The sequence below is a fragment of the Pungitius pungitius genome, chromosome 6, assembly GCF_949316345.1.
Source record: "Pungitius pungitius chromosome 6, fPunPun2.1, whole genome shotgun sequence".
Classification (NCBI taxonomy): domain Eukaryota; kingdom Metazoa; phylum Chordata; class Actinopteri; order Perciformes; family Gasterosteidae; genus Pungitius; species Pungitius pungitius.
In genome coordinates, this window is record NC_084905.1 from 14481210 (window position 1) to 14501125 (window position 19916).

A 19916-nucleotide genomic window follows, 5' to 3' on the forward strand; every position below is an offset into this window, starting at 1 on the left:
AGTGATGTGAAAGCACTCATGGATGCCATTTGCACTTCAGGATTTTGACATTAATTTGCCTCGTGCGTGTTGCCCGCAGCCGGCCTTTTTACGGGTGGTGGATCTTTGATATACTAGCGGCGTGCCAAACTCCTCTTAACAACCCTGGAGTTGACGGTTCCCAGCTATGCTGAATCAATTGGTACACTTCTAAAGGCGCGTTCAAATTGTATATTGGAGAGGTCGAGGGATCACCAACATTATTATTTCTCCTGAGGGGAAAGATGAAAGCCTGGAGAAAACGTCTTGGCAACCCGTAAATATTTCTGCTCGGTTTTGGGAACACAAGGGTCTAGCTCATCGGCTCGGGAACACAAGGTTCTGTACAATGTGTAATTGATATATTTCGGTCCGGATCAAAGCGGTTTGGCCTGATTGACCCATGAACCTGCCTTTTGTGCTTCTTACGACATGCCACATTGCCATCCAATTCAAAGACTTTCCCAGCAGTTATGCATGAATGCCAATTTAATCAAATTTTAACCTACACAAAAAGACTTAAAATTACTGAAAAACCAATCTGCTGTTTATAGTCCCATTGTAATAAATACCCAAAACAACAAACAAATAATAACTGGAGGGTGAACTATAAATGCTGGAGTCCCACAGCCAGAGGACAGAGGTAGCTCTGAGGCCTTGTGGTACTTCAGCTGATACTTCTCCACCTCGTGGCAGGGAAGCACGGTGAGAAGGCCCTTCCCAGCGCCGGTAGCGCCTCCTGATCCCCTTTTTGCCTGGTGTTGATTCCCAGGAAGCTAACGCCGCCGTTCACTTGATCCACTTCAGCTCTATTGGTGGAGAGAGGGACATGTGTCTTTTCAGTCTTTTCAGTTCCTGTGGTTTCACTGATTTTGCATTTCTCTGAGCGCTTTCTCTGAGCACTATGGGCAGCCATAGGGACTGGAAAAAAAAAAACAAATCCCTCAGGAGATAGTTAGCGCTAATCGAAGAACACATCTTGCGTATCATATTGTTGTTTTGCGTGCAGTTGCAGAGTCACTCACTGAATTGCTTTGCAACTTTTCTGTTTCACGATACACACCATGTGGCCTCAAATTAAGGAAACACCACTCAAGACCCTGTACTCAACACGCACTTCGGCCTTTAGATACTGGAGGGTGTGGTGAATTAACTCCACAAAAAATGTAAATACTTGTCTACAAGTATTGTGCAGGGCTTTACTGCGAAAGGTAAGAGGAGAAGGGGAAGATCCGGATTGGCTGTCTTTGTTAAAGTTTGACAGCGACAGCCTGGTGTGAGGAAAATAAAACACTCTTCCTCTTGGCTCATTTCAATACTCGCTCTCCTTGCCTTAAGTGGAAGGTCTGAGTCGGCCTGCACGAATCCGTATATAGTCTATGAATCCTAATTTTTCAATCAAGATTCGATGCAACCTCATTCAACCGTACAACCTATATTTTAAGAGTTTTTTCCTGGAAAGTTTTTAATTGCCTCTGTGTGTGTTGGCGAACTCGTTGCTGCTTGAGTTTACCTCCACAGCAAAGCTCACCCAACATTTGGTGCAAATTACCTTTAATTGACTACTTTAAGTTACTTGTGCAATACAAATAGCACTTTCATTATAATTATGGATGTTGCATTACAGTACACCCTTTCTTGCTGCTATTTCATTGTGAGGTATTGAATGGGGGGAATTGCCACTGTGGTGATACTACTGTCAGCTCAAGCTATTCACTGTGGTGGTATCATGATCTACACTGCAATTATTATGAATATCACATTAGCGGCCACTGATACACTTGGAAGTCACATTGTGATTTCATGCAGCTATATAAAATGTTTCATGCTACAATATAAATACGTCATTAGTTGTTCCAAGTGTGTGTTGCACCTTTAAAACTAAATTGTCCCTATAAATATTTAAATAGGGTGGCGTTTTGGTGCTAAACTGCTCATGAATGGAGAGTAGAAGCTTCCCCAATCAGTAGTGAACTCATTCACCTCTTACACTGAGAAGTTTTATTCCCAAAAGACATAATAGCATGTATATTTTGTTCTATAAGTTCTATATGCCAATCTCAGAGGGGGACGAACGTTTTGATCTATTTTAAAATATCGAACAGTCCTCCATTTATACCATCTGCGGTATGCAACACAAATATGTCGGTGTAATAGAAAATGCCTTTGATCCGTCATATGGCTTTGATCCGAAATACTGTTTTCTCAGCAGCCAGTCTTGTTTGTGCGTTTATCTTTTTTAATAATGCTACTGGCAACTCTTTAATCTGAGACCTATTGGCTTCTTCCAGCTTCCATTCTCCTTCTCTTTCATGTTTTTATTTCTTCGATACCCCCTGGACATATTTCGGCCTGCGAAACATCCAGGTTTTATATATCACACTAAATCTGATTGGACTCCTTCTGAGGAAACGTACTGCTGCCGAAACCAGGAGGTAGATTGAAGTGAAATCTGATTTGTCACATGTTTAGGTTAATGATTTTCTCCTGCATGGAACCAATAACAGCCAGGTTCCCAAAATAGCTCTTGGCTGGGGCAAAGAGGAAATTTAATTATACTAGAAAGAGGGAAGCGAACCATTGTTTCTATAATGGGAACAGCTAAATATTTAGTTGTATCCCACATAAAAGCAAAATGTGCCAAAGCCTTGCAGAGCTCCTTCATATCAAAAGACAATTTCCATTTGATTATTTATTTAAAATGGACTAATTCATGCGATCTGCAGCGTTAGGACTCAGTACTCCGGTGCTTTTCTAATAGACAATACGTGGGTCGTGTACCACTAAGACATTACCCTGCTCCTCTTTCCATTCCCTTTTGTACAAGTTCTTTAGTGGAAATGTAATTTAGTTTGTGTCTCGATTATTATTGGATTAATGGGTTCAGTAATTAAAAAAAAGATTAATCTTAAAGTAAAGGATGAGCTATGGAAATGATTAACTGGCTTGGCATTTGTCCGGTCTGGTGAAGGCCAGGTCAATAAAAAACCTGCATGCACACAGAGGTAAGGCCATAGAGAGACTGTATTTAGCCAATACTTTAGACCGTTGCCTTCATTTTGAGCAACATTCGGACGGTGGCTCGATGTCACAAGGAGATTCTCCAGTAAAAAAAACAGCCAAAACACATCGAGCTGTTGCTCATCGTGCTCCCTCCGCCTCTCCAAGCGCCATCTTTGTATTTTCACGTGACAGAAGGCGGCGGCCGCAAGGACAGTTTTGTATAGTTTCTGCTTCAACACATCCTTCCACCTGCCATTATCGGTAGATTCCTTTGTCCTCTTCGACTTCCCACAGGCTTCCTGCTGTGATAACTGGCACGCTGGCAGCAAGCCTCCATGGTCGTTTCCTTCAAATGAAACACATGCCACAATCTTAGCCATGAACAGCATATCCTGCTTCTTTAACGTAGGGATTATGAGGGATGTGATTTCTTAATTCCTTTCTAAGGCCATGTGACTTACCCTACGCCAGAAATATTTCACGCTTTCGTATCATCCTGGAATCCGAGGATGTCGACTGAGACGATCACAGCAGAAGACTTTAAGATGAATGCCTCAAAAGAGCTGTCGAACACGATAAGCTGAAGTGCCTGGGTGTCGCTATGAAAGCCGATGTCGCCACAGTCCATTGAGGTGTTTAGTAGCAAGAGTTGATTGGAGGCTTCGCTTAAGTGATGTTAAAGACGGCTCCGTATTCTCTGGGCAACCAGACTGAACTCATTTGGCCTGTTCAAACGACGGGCCCTCGTTTCCCTGCAATATCTTTGATCGTACCTTGACATGAAGTATACATATGTTTTGTACTTTCACAACACCGTTGTTGACTTGACACCAATCCTACGAGTACAAAAGGTTTTACTAATGCATCCCCGCTCCTCTTCCACAATAATCAAACACCCAGTGGGTTGCCGCCGGTCGTTGGTGTAAGAAGAGTGTTTTCGTTTGACGGGTTTGAGTGTGGGTGAGGACAACATGCCTCCCACACAGCCCCTTTTCTGGGGGGGCGCTGGTATGTGAAAATATTCCTTCCTCAATCCCTCGTGTCTTTCAACCCGATTCGGTCTACAATCTTCTCAGTACTGATAGGATTTGCGTGCACCCTCCACCATCCACCCGTTAACTCTTTAGACGCGTTGCATCGCAGCGCTCTGACATTTCGATCAGGAGAAAAAAAGACATCACTGAGACGGGTGCTGGAATGTAGGTTGGCCCCTATCTGTCGGTTAGAAGAGACCTTCATTCCAGGAGAACAGGCCATTTAACTTCTAGAGCACGGGAGGTTCACACACAGGGGGGCCATTGGAAGAAAATACACAGGGCGTCTCTCATTTGAAAACTTTGTAAAAGTAAATGTTGAATGTTGAAGGAAAGACTCTCCCACACATCTTTTCTCACCGAAGTTCACCAAAATGTCCGTGCCTGTCAATCACCGGTAATATTCACCCACCCATTCACCCACTCACGATTCAAACATCACTGTTGAATTTCCGAGAACCTGATGAATAACTGTAGGGTGGATGTCATAATTGTGCAGGTGGGTGACAATTGAACCAAAACATAACCCTGAACTTGATTTAAAATGTTCTCCATTATCCCACATATTCCCGTTATTGATTCAAGAACCATAGATGTGTTGAAGAAGAGCTGGATAACATATTAGTATGATACCAGATCTCATCTAGCTGTATACTTAATATTTGGAGATTTTACTGTTATGTAAGTAAATCTGTCCTTTCAAAGTTTTCCAGCTGGGGAATGTTGATTTACATTATGTAATGATATGTTCTTGTTTACTGCTACTACAAACAAATAGAGGACGGACCCACGTGCAGACAGACATGGGGAGCAGATGACAAACAACCAGCCGAAAAGAGACAGCGCTATAAATAAGGAATAAACCAATCAGACAACAAGACACAGGTGGGCGAACATGAAGGCAGCCCGAAGGCTGATTGGTGGAAGAAACACAAGGGAACAAATCAATGCTGACAAGACTAATGGAGCAGAAAGAAAAGAGCGTAATCCACAAAGACAGGAAGTCAAATAGCACAGGGAATTTCAAACTAAAACAGGAAACAAACTAAATATCAAGTCTGAAGAACCCTGAAGACTCAAGTGAGCGTAAGAATACCACGCTGGTGCTCAAACTGAATGGTAAGTTCAGCATTCATCACGTCGACATGTCTCTCAACAGGCTCTTTGCTGGATTTTGTGTGCAACGTAGTGTCAAAGTAAAAAGTGTCCCACAGTGTATGGTTTGGTCCGTCTGTTTGAGAGTGCTTTGATGTTTTTAAGAGAACTGTGTGTACAGCGAGGTACTGGTAAGCTGTTTATTACATGCTGCGAACCTCCGTGCACCTTTCATCTTCCACACCTTTCAATTTGCTCCATACCAGCAATCCCACGGAGGACCTTTTCTGCAGCACCAACTCGGCACCTCTGTTCCCAGCTAGGGAGCCTGTTTCATTAGCACCTACCTGAACATTCTTGATGCTGTTGCAAAAGCAATTAAAGACAAATAGCTCTGTTTAATCCATTTGCACTCTGAAGGCAAAGTGTGGAAATAGAAGGCTGTTGAATTGTAACTGTTCAGCAACATTAAGAAGGCATTGATGTTGAAATACCGGGCACATAATAAGGAAGCAGGAGCAGATGTTCATTTGCTTTCTGAAAAGATAGACGGATAGAGAAAAAATGAATTAGGACTTCACTCATTTAAATAATAGTGCTTGGTAATAATGGGAAAGGCTGCTGACTAAAATCAATAACAATAGATGCAATATATCCAAATATAGGTATGCAAAATTGGAATGCAGTTGATGTTTGCATGTTTGTGAAAAGGATTGAGTAACACATTTAAGGCATTACCACCTTTTGAGTAGAAGGAAAGTATTTTGTTATTGATGCCGATTGATTGAAAACTGCCGTTTTTATCAGTTGCTTTGGCTTAATCGAGAACAAAAATTAGGTTTCTCAGACCGCTGTGTCAAATTCTTCAATTTTAGGCTCACTAAGTTTCAGTCTGGAGGTTAGTATTGAACTGGTTACACTACGGGGGGGGGGGGGGGGTGCCGCTTTCGTGCATTACGGTACACGCAATCCAAAGTGCTCCTCGGGGAGAGCGCCCGGTGTTACGGTAAAGCGCAGCTCCCTTAAATGTGTTCCGCTGCTCCGGGGTCTGTGAAAGCACGGAGCGCACCGCCGCGACGCCTCTCGCTCCACGCGGTTCCAGCATCATCTCTCGCTCTCTCTCCCCGGTAGTCCGCCAACGTTACAGCCCGAGGACCAACCCACGACCAGCACCCCACGACCAGCTGTAAGTGACCCACGCGCGCACCGCGGGCTTTTAAACACGGACACCGCGGTCTTTGACAAGGAGCGCATTTTATTTTACTTTAAACGCGCTTCGAGTTGTGTGTGTGTATATTTTTCCAGTCAAATAACTCGTGTCGCGTAGCGTTTTTGTCTTTTTTTGTTGTTGTTGGGTGAAATCAAATGTCTTTGTGATATTAATGCTGGCCAGTTTGTGTGAATTGTCGGTATAAGGTTAGAAAAGCTGGAGAAGCGAAGTTGAACGCGGCTCCGCCAAATGAGCCGCGAGGGAAAACAACATTATTTCCCTTCCTTGTCAACTCAAAGTTAAAAGTCCGTTAAAAAAAATAAGCCCCTTGATTTCTTAATAAAAGGTTGAGCCGTGTAAACGTATTAGCGACTGAGCTGCTTCACCCCACCCTGTGACCGTGAAGTTATTTCAGCAGTACAAGGTTAACGTAGATGAGGAAATATCCCACATGACCCAGCGAAGTTGATCTTATTACTTTATTTCATTAATACATTTGTAGTTCCAATCGTTTGAGGGGAGATAGTTTAACGTAGTTGAAATAGATTGGAAGTTTTCATAAATGTACTGGTTTATAGGTGAAAGTGGACTAACCAGGAGCCAGAATATCTCATATAAATATGATGGACGGTTGAGTCATTTTCCTCAGAAGCTGTAATTGAGCTTTAAGGTGCACAGAAGAGACCCACGGCTGAGGCAAGGATCTCCTGGTCTTTCCTGGGAGAGAGGTTCGTCTCAAACACCTCTCAACTCAGGGTTGGATCTTGGTGTCAACAAGAAACAAAAGCTGATCTGAGATGAACAACGTCAGGGATGAGATGTTTTGGTTTTTACGTTCCTTCTAACGCAAAATGGGGATAAAAATACTGATGTTGCAGGAGACTGCTGAGTGCTATTTTTACCCCCTGTCCACCCAGCATGAGGCCTTTTTTAAGTATCTGATTTGGTCCCTTTCGCTAGATCGAGCCATATTCCTATGCCAGCAGTCGCACCATTTATTTTTCTATTTGCCTAGCGATTGGGAATCAACATGGCGTTGAGGCTCTGTGGGGGGGGGTTCTGACTGTCTGAGGTCTGAGGAAACAGGACGGATGAAACCAGGCTTCCTGTCTCTGTTCACTGAGTTTTCAGCTTCTTGAAAAATGAATAAATGTATTTGGTTTGGGTTGCTGCCCACTTTTCTTTTTCTTCTTAAAGCTATAAATGATATATTTTTTTCCTTGTTAGCACAGTTGAACCCTACCGTCTTTAATGCCAAAGTGGTTCTGGTAAATAGGTCAGGTCTGGTCTGGCGGTGACCTTTTCAGACTGTTTTCCTCCCTGCGACTGCAGGATACGGTCACCTAGCTGCAAGCATTTCCCTCCGGGCTGCAGAGCGGCACAGGTCGCTGTGTTACCTAATGGTGGCACACGCTGTCTCGCCAATGGAAATGTTTGCCGGCCCATCCGAGGGCACAGATCCGCTGCAGAGTATCGGTCGTTGGAAATAGTATTTTTTTCTCAAAAGCCTCCTTTGTGCACACCAACGGACTGAATAGAGTTGACCTGGTCCCCATGGAGCTGTGAAGCTGAAGTTATCCTTTAGAGACTTTAGTGTGTGTGAGTGTTTTTGATTGTAGTTTTTAATGAAGAGGCCCTGAGGCAGCAGCATCACACAGTACAGTCCCACAGGTCCTGCACACACTCTTGGCACGCTGCGTATCAAAGCAGATGGTGACTGCCCGTTCTTTTTTTTCTTCTCCTGAATGATTCATTAATGTTTGTATTCATAATTCCCTCCCAATTCTACAACAAATAATTATTCCAGTATTTTTATTTTCTTGTATGCCGCTGAGAGTGCGAGGGTAGAATTTCAGTGGACGAGATTAAAGAAGCTAAGAAGACCATGTGTTGCTTGGCAGATTTCATTGATGGGCTGCTCAATTCATTGATTACATCTGGTGAAGACAGGAAAGCAATTGAGTGGAGTGGTGTCAAAACACTGGACTATTTCTGTGTGTATTTGGCAAGTCATTTCCCCCCCAGGAGCTGTCTGCATAAACCCGGCAAAATCTCATTTTGGATGCATTATCTTTTGATCATCTCCTCTCTTCATATTGTAATACACAGTGCGTGAGTCGCCCCCTTTTGTTTGACCTGCTTGCATCCGCTTTTATTGGCTTAAAATATTGCTGTCCTGGCTCCCGAATGGTGGAATGAGCTCTGTGATGACATCAGGACCGCAGAGAGCCTTTATCTTCTGCCGAAAACTCAAGACATACCTCCTTTTAGACTCTACCTTGACTAAAACACTAACTGTAGCATTAACAAATCGTAGCACTGAAATTGTACTTATAATGGCACTTTTCTATAACATGTTTCAAAACTGATTATTTGATGAAAATTGTACTTTCTGATTACTTGTTCTTCTGAGTTTGTATCTCTATGTGGAAATGCACTTATTGTAAGTCGCTTTGGATAAAAGCGTCAGCTAAATGACATGTAATGTAATGCTGCGGCTTAAATGGGACTCCTTTGGTCTTAGTCATTTTACAGAAAAGATGCATTTCAGTTTTTAAAACATGCCACTGTTTTCTATCAACAGGTACTTTTTAGAGGCCTCCGGGGGACATATTGGGAAGCAGCGTCATTTGTGGCTAGGATCAAGGTGGGAACTCCCCATCTAATAGAACCTGTTTTCAGTAAGTAATAGTTTTTGTTTAACTGATTTGTCATTGTTTAGTACTTGGGTGTCTGTGGCTGAAAGGAGGAATGTGCTGGTCAGCTGTCCAGAGGGCTACGCTGTGTGGACTGGTTTGAAGCCAGTATGTATTCACACACACAGGGGGGCATTGTGGTCGTATTTGGCTCTGCGTGGTCCTGCACGCTTTTCTTTTTTTTATTTTTTTATATGATTTCCCCTTTTGACATTTGGACAAAGTAACCTTTTCGGTCCTCCTCAGCAACGCTTGTACATCACGTCTACAATTGTGTGTCTGCTTAGACGACCTCCGGCCACCTTGTACTGTAAGGACTGAACACTGACATGGAGAGCTGAGGTGCCCCCCTTAAAGCCATCCCTATGCAGGTTGCTTGATCCCCATCTAATAGGAACAACTATATTTTCTAAACGATTTCTAGATTTTGAAATGCATGGTTCTGCCAAAAATCATGCAATAAGGCAGAGGCTTTTGGAGAAGAATAAATACATTTCCATGGGTTTTAGAGAGGATGCAAACATCAAAAAAATAATTTTACTGTAAAATATTTTTATGCAATTTCGTAAACTATAAATAGAGTTGTGGAAAATAACTTCTCTCTCAAACATAAAGCCTTCTTTTGGGGTATATTCCTCTACTAAACATATGGGCAGTCCCATGCAGTTTACAGCTGAACCTTTGGCTCCTGCTCCACTGACAGTTTGTGTGGGACCAGTTTACTGCAAAACTAGGCATTGAACATGCCAGAGGTTTCTTCACTAAACTGTAATAAAGCCCTAATCATTTTGGTAATGCTAACATGTGATATTTGAGTAATGTAGAGCTTGAAATCATTTCACTTTCTGTTTATTTGATTAGTCATTTGGTCTTCAAAATGTCAGCATGCAGTTAAATGTCATACACCAGAGCCTAAGCAGACATAATCGCATTGATTGTATGTCAGTGTTGGACTGTTGGCTAAAAGAAGCCATTTGCTATCACGGGCTGAGTTAAAGCCAGATGATGCTAGTATTATTGCTTAAAAAAACAACATGATGATGGATATCAAGATTGTTGCTAATTGGTTTTCTGTCAAATCAAACTGGTAATCTGGTTTTCAGATGGTCTGAGGAATGCATGTCGTTTAATAAGCAAAGTTGGTGTAAATTGACACATTGTTGACTAATGCATTCAGCAGCAGCTCGTAGTCCTCTCGGCCCGACGCTCTGTTCAACATTCTGCAGCAAAACTTGGCATGATTTATTTACTTATAGTGTAAGGAGCCACAAAGGCCGTTTGTTTAATTAACTGGGGAAACATTTAAACCACTATTTGGTAGCAGCCTCGATAATCACCTGAGTTAATTTGTATCGCATGGAAGCCAGATTTGGTCACGAGCAAACAATAATACTGCACCTCATCACGTCTGCAAATCAGTTTCCTGTGAGAAACACCGCTGCATGATTTCTTTAGAATCAAATTTGGCCAAATCTGATTACAACATGATAAAATATTGACAATAATTTTCATGACTCTGTTGCCAATCCTCCACAGCAGTATCCCTGTAACTGTTAATGGGGCCGTAGACAATGCAAGCTTTTGGAGCTTTTGGATCTTTGATCAGCCATCCTTTCCAGGCTCATGCCACTAGCTCGGTTTGATTGCCTCATTTGCTTCTCTGTGAATTCATGGCATCTGCGGTGCTCGGTAGAACCCTGATTAGGAGGCAGCCTGGGTGTTTCCACTTTGACCAAGAGGCGGCTTTGGCATATATGTGAAGAAAAGGTAGAATCGAGTGTGATGGAACTTTCCAGTAATGTCTCTGTGCTAGATAAGACCTGTTGGAAATGTCAGTTGTACTTTTTTTTTATTATCAGAGCAAACATCAAGTACACAAACACATTATTCAGAAACAGATATTTTTTGTTGACTTGCTTCTTGTGGGCTGACCTGTTCAGTCTGGGTTTTCTGCTGTTCGCTTCAATGAGTTTCTTTATTTATTATTATTATTTTTTTAGTAGAGTAAAAATACGATATCCCTGCATAAAACTGACAAACTGAGACTTTAATCAGACTTGTCTGACTACTTGATAAGTGGGCCGTGTTTACTGGTGGAAACACGGCCCCCCTGCGCTGCAGGCCACATTCCACCTTGTGAACGAGAACACAACATTTCCCTGAGACGTAATGACTTCTCAATAGAAATAGCAGGACCTTATTGTTGAAACTTGATCTGTTTTGCACAATGCTCTGTCGCCCAACACCACACTCCAGACATCTACTGCTGGGCGAGCTGCACAGGCCCGAGGTTGTACGGCCTCCAGGCTACATTTGCAATTTAAATAATGAATGCCTCACGTTTTCGGCAGACACAAAGAAGGTTAAACGTATGGAGAGTGTGCCGTGCAATGTTCAAAGTATTGATTTTCTGTCCCTTTTTTATAATTTGCTCTGTCTGCCGTGTGGGAGAGTGATTGACCGGCCAATCGTGGAGTCTGAATGGTAACAAGGCGGCTACGTGCCCGCGTTGGCGTGGCTCCATTCGTGTGCATTGCACTGTTTGAGGAAGGCGCTCTGCTTACTGATGACTGGGGGAATCGATTTCAAGCGCTTCTGTCATTGCGTCAGTGTGGCGAGCTCGTACCGAAACAACAGCGGCCTGTGAATATCATTAGAGTTAAATTTAAGAAGTAGAAGATCACTAAGCAGCGGCACAACACACCTGCTGCACCAGCTGAGACGTAACCCACGCAGGCCGAACAGCTTCTTTCCCTCCCGGCTATTCTACACCCGTTGTCTCTGAGGCTATTAGCGTTTGTATTGTACTTGTACACAGTTAAGTTTGCCAATCCATTAATAACTAAGCTGCTTGGAAAGCCTGACAGAGGTAGCGTTTCCCGTATAATTGGGGTCCTGTTTCTTGTCTTTCATATCTGTAGTTCATTGCTTTTGCAGCGGGAGATGTCGAAAGAGGCGATTTGTCACACGGGCCAACCAGCACAGGAAAGGTCAACATCATCAGAGTTGCTCTTTGAACAAACAAACCTGAATTTTTGTAAAAAGTTGGCTTGAATTGCTTGACCATTGAGCGTCAATAAAAAAAAAAAAAAAACCTCTCCCTCTGTGACTGAATACATCAGTGCTGTATCGTTATAATATAAACTACGGGTTTGTTTTATATACAGTCACTCATCATGTGTCTTTTGGAAGGGGGTCTGTTTCTGGCCTGATTCCTTAAAACGTAATCATTGCTGACACGGTCTGTTACCGTGGGAACCCTCTTGTTGGCTCATCTGCACTTTATAGCCAGTAGAAGTGTAAAGGTGCATGCGTACCTCCTATCGTGACTTGAATAATGAGCGTAGGATCAGCGGTACACAACGAGCTCTCTTGCGCGTGTCCCAGGGGAGAACATTAACGGATTAAATAGCAAATACATGATGAAATTAACATCTCACTACATGGGATTAATCGTGATTTAATGTAGGATGTTTCTCTCTTTGACCTTTTGCCCAGAAATAACTTCCACGTGAAGAAATCTTAGTGACGCAGTTGGGAGTAGTCCTCGTCGTCCAGCGGGGTTGCCTAGCAACCAGAGAGAGTTTTTATCGAGGAAGACGAGCCGCAGGAGAAGTAGTGGGGAGGCCTGAAATACTGTTATTGGGACACACGTCGGGAATCAATAATCTATTAAAGATTTGTAAATTATGAAAGACTGGAAACTGTTTTCCTAGGTAGGACATGATGAATTGTTTATGTGTTGAATTACTACAACTTGTCTGTTCATTAAGGGAAAGCATTTCCCCTCTGATGCTGTTCAGCGGGATGCTCCAGGAGAGCTGTCTTTTGAACTAACATTCAGTCAGTGACAGGGAGAGAAAGTAATTGCCCACTGGGGGTTTCCCAAAGAACGGCAACAACATTTCAACATTTTTAGTAATTGCAGATAATCACATTTCATTTTTAATTCTTCAGCATAACGGATAGTACTGGAGTATCATCATACATCAAACCCAGATTTTAAGATCAGAAAACCTCAACTATTTCTGCAATTCTCTCCTTAATCTTTCAAAATAAATGTACCCACATGTAGCTGAGTTTTGTGCTGTGCCTTTTTTTAAAATATTGAATATTTTTTGTTGTTAAAGTAACCATTCCCCCCACCACCATTTATAGACTAATCTACCAGCTGCTTGGCAGTGTTTCATCTTTTTTTGCAGCAGCTGTGCCCTTTTTGTTTTTATGACATTAATTATTTTTTAAAAAGAACATTGCACCCGCTGATATGAGAAGGGCTGTAGACACATTTGTACAGTTGTAGATGTGAAATGTATAATTTTAAATAAGACTTCTTGCTCCTCCATCTCTTACTGCTGCACCCCATAATTCCCCACCGGTTCACCTGCTGCTTCCATACGATGGAACACATAAAGTAAACTACTTAGAAATCTAACTCCGATTATAATTTTTCACATACAGCTGATGAAATGCGTTTAGCGGTTAGGCGTCTCCCTCAGGAACACTTCGACATTGCTCATGGGGCAGCCAGGATTCAAACCACCAACCTTGCAGCCCCCAGTGCACTGCACTACATGCGCCACCATCGCCCCTATATATCAGACCCTTATCCAGCCAATCTGATTCCTTATGACATCATCTGCCTTTCGCTTCCACAAAAACCAGTTTACCAAACAACGTTATGGATGACGAGCCCAGGGCACAAAGATTTACAAGGATCCCGGGAGAAATGTGTGCTGTGGTGATCCGTGAACATTGACCCGAAATGACAAATATTCTAAATAAACCCAAGTGGAATTAAACATTTCTGTAAGATTTGGTCCAGTCTGCTAACTTATTTTGAACGACCAATAACTCGCCACTGAGGGGTGTTCGGGGGTGTTTATTATATCTGGGAATATATATTTCCATTCAGCAGCTGTGATGTCCGATGCATTCATGGGAAACACTGCTGTGAATTCCAAATGTCATTACCCTTTTCAAAATGTCATTACTCGTTGCAATCTACTTATTAAGCAGCTACTCGTGTTGTACAGCCCAAACAACCCCGTAACCGTAATTATTCTGTTGTAGACCAAAGCAAAATTCATTTTGCATTACTTTAACCGGCTCTTACTGTTTGGAAAGTAATCAATCTGATTGTTATAATTAGCCTTATTCTGCAAAGTGCGGTTGAACCAGATGTTTTATTGTGATGGGGTTGTGTGCGTTCGTTGGACTGCTTAATTATCTCCTGTAATATGCCATTAGTTTTGATGGGAAAATAATTGGGTGCACAAAGTTTCTTTTCCACTAATAAGCATTTATTCTGCATCATTAAAGCCTGTCTCAATGGTCACTTGGTCACTTAATCATGCGTTGTCTGGAACAAGTGTTTGACGTATGATATTTCCTCATACCTGTGACTGGACGTCTGTTAATATGTTCTCGCACTGAGTCAGTTCCTGTGTACGGTCATTTGGCTGGTTGCGTATTATAATGATGAATTGCAGGGAGTTATACTGGCAGGTGGCTAATTTATTTCAACTTTATAGCATCGGTCCGTATGAATAAATACAAACACGACCGCTTTGAGCATGATCATACACCCGTATGCTGTTTTTTATTAACCCAATGTCTCCTTTATAACCCTAATAAATATTTACAGCATGCCCTAAAATGACATTTCCTGTGCAATAATATGCCGCTGCAGAGCAAGCCACAATAACCCAAATTGTTAGTCACAACACTGATTACATAAGCAGCCATGATTACTGTTTGGCATGTGTACCAGCAGCGTGGCGCGGCGCACGTCGACCCTTTCCGTCGGAATGCGAGGCGTCGTTCTCGTCTTCTCGTGCGATGGCTTCGCGATGAGCACCGGGTGTCGGCTCTGCTTTACCTCAGCTCCTCGCTGCTGCTCCTGCGTTGGCTGCCGTGTGTCGAGATGACCATAGATGGAAAAACCCAACGATCACTGGCAAGTTTCATGCTGGCAAGTTCCCCCCCCCCCCCCCCGCGTTATTGAGCACTGTTATCTTCAGTGGCTTTTTTCTTTTTCTTTTGTCGTATTGGCACATATGACTATACAGTCTATAGTCTAATATAATCAGGGCTTCATGGTGAGCAATTCTTGAATTGAGTTCCCTTTATTTATTTATTGCCTACAATCTAATCTCGAGTCTTACAATATGTATGGAAATATTTTTTTAGCCGTTTTTACTTCATACTTTGAGTGAAATCTCCACTCCACAAAGCGACCTTTGCGGTTTCATTCACATCTATATTCTGAAGGCTTGTTCATGTCATTTGTTTCGATATATAGAACTTTTTACTTTCATTCCTCAACATGTCTGGACTGGATTTGTTTGGTCTGCTAATGGTATTTTCTGATTCATGGCGTGATGCTAAATGGAAACCAGAGTTGCGTGAACCTGGCTTCATCTATTATTGTTAGCACATATGCATATATATCTCCTGAAGATAAATATTAACAATCAATTCAGAAAGCTTCTAGTTAATTTTGACAATGCTCAATCCAGACACATATCTATTAGTCCTTGAGCCGGGCGCAATGCTTGAAATGGTTGTCCATGAATGCAAATTTATTTGTGCCATTTCACTTTATAAGGACTGTATTATGTATTTTGAAGCAGGGTTTTTGACACCCCCCCCCCCCCCCCCCCAAAACCTGTAGCGTCAACATCCCGCAGTGACTAATGCGATCCTCTACATTGTACGTGACTATGACACTCAAAAGATCTTGGGTAAACACATGGGGAACTCTCTTGCGTAATCATAATCACGTTTGAGCAACTCCCTCAACAAGAAGGTAGTTTTCCACGGCGTAATGACCAAATATTAGGTGAGGGGAAACTCCCAAATCCCAGGATTCATTAGTAGAAGTTCATTCCATGGTGGCCAACCCGAGGTGATTAAAGAGAATTAATCTGTTGGCCTCAGCACAATAATCCATTGGTGGTGCTGGCTGAGTTCTGAGCGCAGCTCTCATGCGTTGGATGCAGGGTGGGTTGCATCGGTGTCCTGTTCAGGCTCCCGGCAGGAATTTACGGCCTTCGCCATTTGTCCTTTTTTGTTTATCTGCAGCTGTCGTGAGCGCCTCCTTTTTTCATTCTTCTGTTTTCTCTGCACTTTCGACCTCAACTGAACCGCATTTCTGATTTCCACCACATCAAAATGGTCAGCCTCATGGTTAGAAAAGTACCAATGAAGTATAACTTGTGTGTGTCGGGCTCACAGTCCGGAGCCAACCTTGATTGCCCGACACAATGTGAAAATAAACGATGCCAATCTGTCTCGCTGTTCTCATTCTATCAAACCGGCGTTTCTGATCACGCTTTCTCATGGCTCTGCACGACGTAGACGTCCATCCAAAAGAATTTCCTAGCTGTATTGGGAGTCATGTGGTGAGATGCGAAAGGTCACGTTGATCTCAATTTTTTTTTTTTTTTTTACGGCATTACTAAATTCAAAAGGACAGTTTGTTAAAGCGTACCTGGAATGTCTGCACAAACATCGGCACCAGTCTTGTAGATGTACAGAGATTTCTCTGGATAAGTGGAAAGAAAATGACCCGCTTTGCAAGGAAATGTTCCCGTGGGCGTTTGTGCCTCATGAAATGGCTGAATGCTTCTGAAAAGCCGTTTTCCAGGTCCCTCTTTCTTTTCTTACAGCTGGCGCCTCTGCTGCAGTCGAAGGACGACTCAAACAAGGACGACTCCTTTGACATCTGGAATCTGCTTGATTTTAATGCCGTCGGCTCTCGTGGGGGGGGGGGAGAGGAGGACTGGAGCTTCCTGTCATCGGCTTAACGCGATCCTATGCTGAAGCTCCAGGATCCCTCGGGGTCGCCGATGAATCCATATCATTAAGACCAACCGTGAGGCGTAATGCATCGCTCGGCTCGGCGCCGTTAGGAGTGGGCCCCCGAGGGGCAGGCTGTTGATTGAGCACGCACTTGGTTCTAGCGTCTGTTGTGGGGAAGTGTTGTTTTGTGCGTTATACTTTTCTGGCAGTTCACAATGCTGCTCCATCGGCCCAAAACACTGGTGTGAAATAAGAACTGTGGGCAACTGTGTCTTGTGTTAATTATAGAAATAGACGAGTTGTGCTCGCTGCAGAGTCTGTCGTCTTATTTTGAGTAACACATTTGTTCAGTTACTGCACACTGCTTTTGTTGAAGTACCATTATTTTATCTTCTTTCAAAATGTCTTTCTTGTCACTTAGCAGAGATCTCTGAGCTTCCTGCCGTGTTTATTAGCTTTTCCTCTTCAACCGCACATGTTTTTTTCTTTTCATTGTAATGCGTGTGGTATCAGGTTATGATTCATTCTTCAGGTGGACTTGGCTGTTCTCTTCTCCCACACACAGTCATAGTCTTTCACTATTTTCCTGCGTGTGTCTCCAATTGAGAAATAAATGAATTGATATTCAGCAAATCAATCACCCCGAAGAACTGAAATCTGTGCCGTGTAATGTCTCGTAGGTGAGAAAAATGCCTTTGGGGTTTCTGTGTATGGATGGGAAAAATGTATTTCTTTCTATTGGCTACCTGTGCTATTTTAAAACAAGCCATACCACCACTGTATATCAAGCTCCTAGTCCTCTGCAAACCTATCCTACACACTCCGTCCGTGCAACACCTCGACGAATAGCTCTTGTGAATGTTGACATTGTAAAACAGGGGCCGTGCCGTCTCACTTATTCACTTTGTTCACATCACTCCATAACAAATTGTTCTACGCAAGTCGTAGCGTTTTCTCCTCTTTACATTTGTCATCCAGGCAGGAGGTGGTTCTCGTGGTGGGAGTTTACGTCCAGCTAGTTTTACGTTTAAAGTATTTTATGCTGACAAGAAGCCAGTCATTTGGGAACCCTCTGTTCTCTCCAGTCGACTGAACTTACTGTAAAATCTAACTTTAATCTGCAAGGAGGAGGACAGCGGCTCCTTAGTGGTTTTCAGCAGACACCTCGTCTTAAAAGGTAGTTTCAATTGTAAAGATTCTTTCAATTATTACAAAGTGATTGCTCCATCAGTTGCTAGGCAACTGTCAGCATTATTGGCAAGTGGAGAAGTGCTGGTAAGGAGATTTTAAATGGATAGACATGCTATGGGAATTTATGCGTGGAGAAATGTGTGATGTGCTGTTGCATGCAGTGTGCCGTGCCTTTTTTTGGGGGGGGTTTTGTGCTTTTTGCATATTTTGGTGGTAAATGCAGATTCAGGCGGCCAGAATACCTTTGCTATTTTACATAATTTACATCAAAATCAGTTTTTACCGTCAACTAAGGCCCGTTATGTGTTGACGAAAGCAAGCAAGCAAGTAGGGAGGTTAACCTGTCAACTTCTTGGCGGTGGAGGCGGTTTCTTTTTCAGGCATGTAATGAGGAAGGATAGGGAGGTAGACGCATAGGCAATGACTACTATTTATCTGTCAAATTAGGTAACTTGTTTAGAAAAGAGTGTCATTGATTTTATTTCCCCTGTAAAGTTATTCAGATTTGTTCCAAAGCCAATCAACACCTGTGAGAATTAGGTCTGCTTGCATGAGTACCAAAGTTTCCCTTCTAATTTTCTTCCTTTTTGTGTGGTGCTTTTTCTTGCTGATAGTTGGTAAGTTTTTATAGTGACCTCTTTGAGGCAAAAGCATGCCAATTGTGGGCATTTAGTTAAATCTTGCTGTATGTAAAGCAGAGACGATTGTGCTCCTATTAGAACTTTCTATTGGTCTGTTCCAGCCCAATGCAAAATAAGCAAGGGGGTGGTGCAGTTTTAGCAATGTAATGCAGATCAGCTCATTGGTTCAGTATTCCAATTGAGAAACATTCATATTTAAAATCCACAGCTCTGACTGAGCCATTGATGGAATGCAATATATCTCCGGTAATTTGTTTTGGAGAGCTTTGTGTAGGTGTTACGCTTATGTGCCTTTACTGTGACCACGTGTTTTAACTGGTGGAAAACTGTCCCCTTTCCTGGGGCCAATGATCTCTGTTCACAGTGGTGTTCCCTCGCTTGTCCAACTATTTTTTTTTTTTAACCACGGAGGAGGCTACGATACATGCTTGTGCTGCCGAGTTTCTGATTATCTCTCTATTGGACCACTGCTCCCCCCACCCGCCCCCCACTGAATCCACAGGCGCGATTCATTAACGCAGATCAATGGCACCACTGCAGCGGATCCCGCTGTCACAGTGAGCAGCCAACAAAGGCGGAAAATAAACGCATGTTAATGTTTAGCATTTACCGTTCGGTTCACTGGCGAAGTAGTTGTCTGAATGTATCCATTGGAAATTTTAATTGGTAATAATTGTTGGGCTGGATCCATTAACAATTTAAAAAGCCTTAATACCATTTGAACTAAAACGGATTGAGGAGACCGCACAAGTCTCAAGTTAATTACATTTTATGAAATTCTTTAGGAATATTAAATAAACTAACATAGCTGTGCAGCAGTGTTGCATTGCTTTTAATCCAAGCAGCATGTGGGGATAAAAAGAAGTCGTGCTGAGCGCTTAAAGCTGGAAACTGCCAATTCAAGGGAAATTAGATTGTTGGAATAGGATTGTCCTATATAGCATCTTGCTGTGAAGACGACGGAGGCCAAAATGGAAACTGTCACTCCCCGACAGTCAAGCTGCATTTACCTGTGTTTGTGTGCACAGCAGTAACCTGTGCAGTGATCCGTTGGCTCCCCCCTCCTTATGTCTGATGGCTTCCTGGCAGATGTAGGATGTCTGGCTCCTGCGTCCAGTCTAACTTAAGAGCAAGGTTTTATGGGTGGCCTGTGATTGCTTCGCTCATGTTATGTCATTGTGTTGCGTAAGTAGAGTCTTCCAAGGAGATTAGTTGTACACTG

The 19916-nt window shown here is 42.8% G+C and overlaps 1 protein-coding gene across 2 annotated transcripts in view; it reads left to right on the top strand.

Annotated features, from left to right (window-relative positions):
• The window catches only part of tp53i11b (tumor protein p53 inducible protein 11b), a 35250-nt gene that overhangs the window by 6796 nt on the left and 8538 nt on the right, over positions 1–19916 (top strand). The window contains exons 1-2 of one of the 2 annotated variants that reach the window (XM_037450906.2): positions 6175–6336; positions 8945–9041. The gene's annotated coding sequence lies outside the window, so the exon portion shown is untranslated. Of the gene's footprint in view, positions 1–6174; positions 6337–8944; positions 9042–19916 lie in introns of those variants that run through there. The other variant, XM_037450907.2, reaches the window with a different exon arrangement.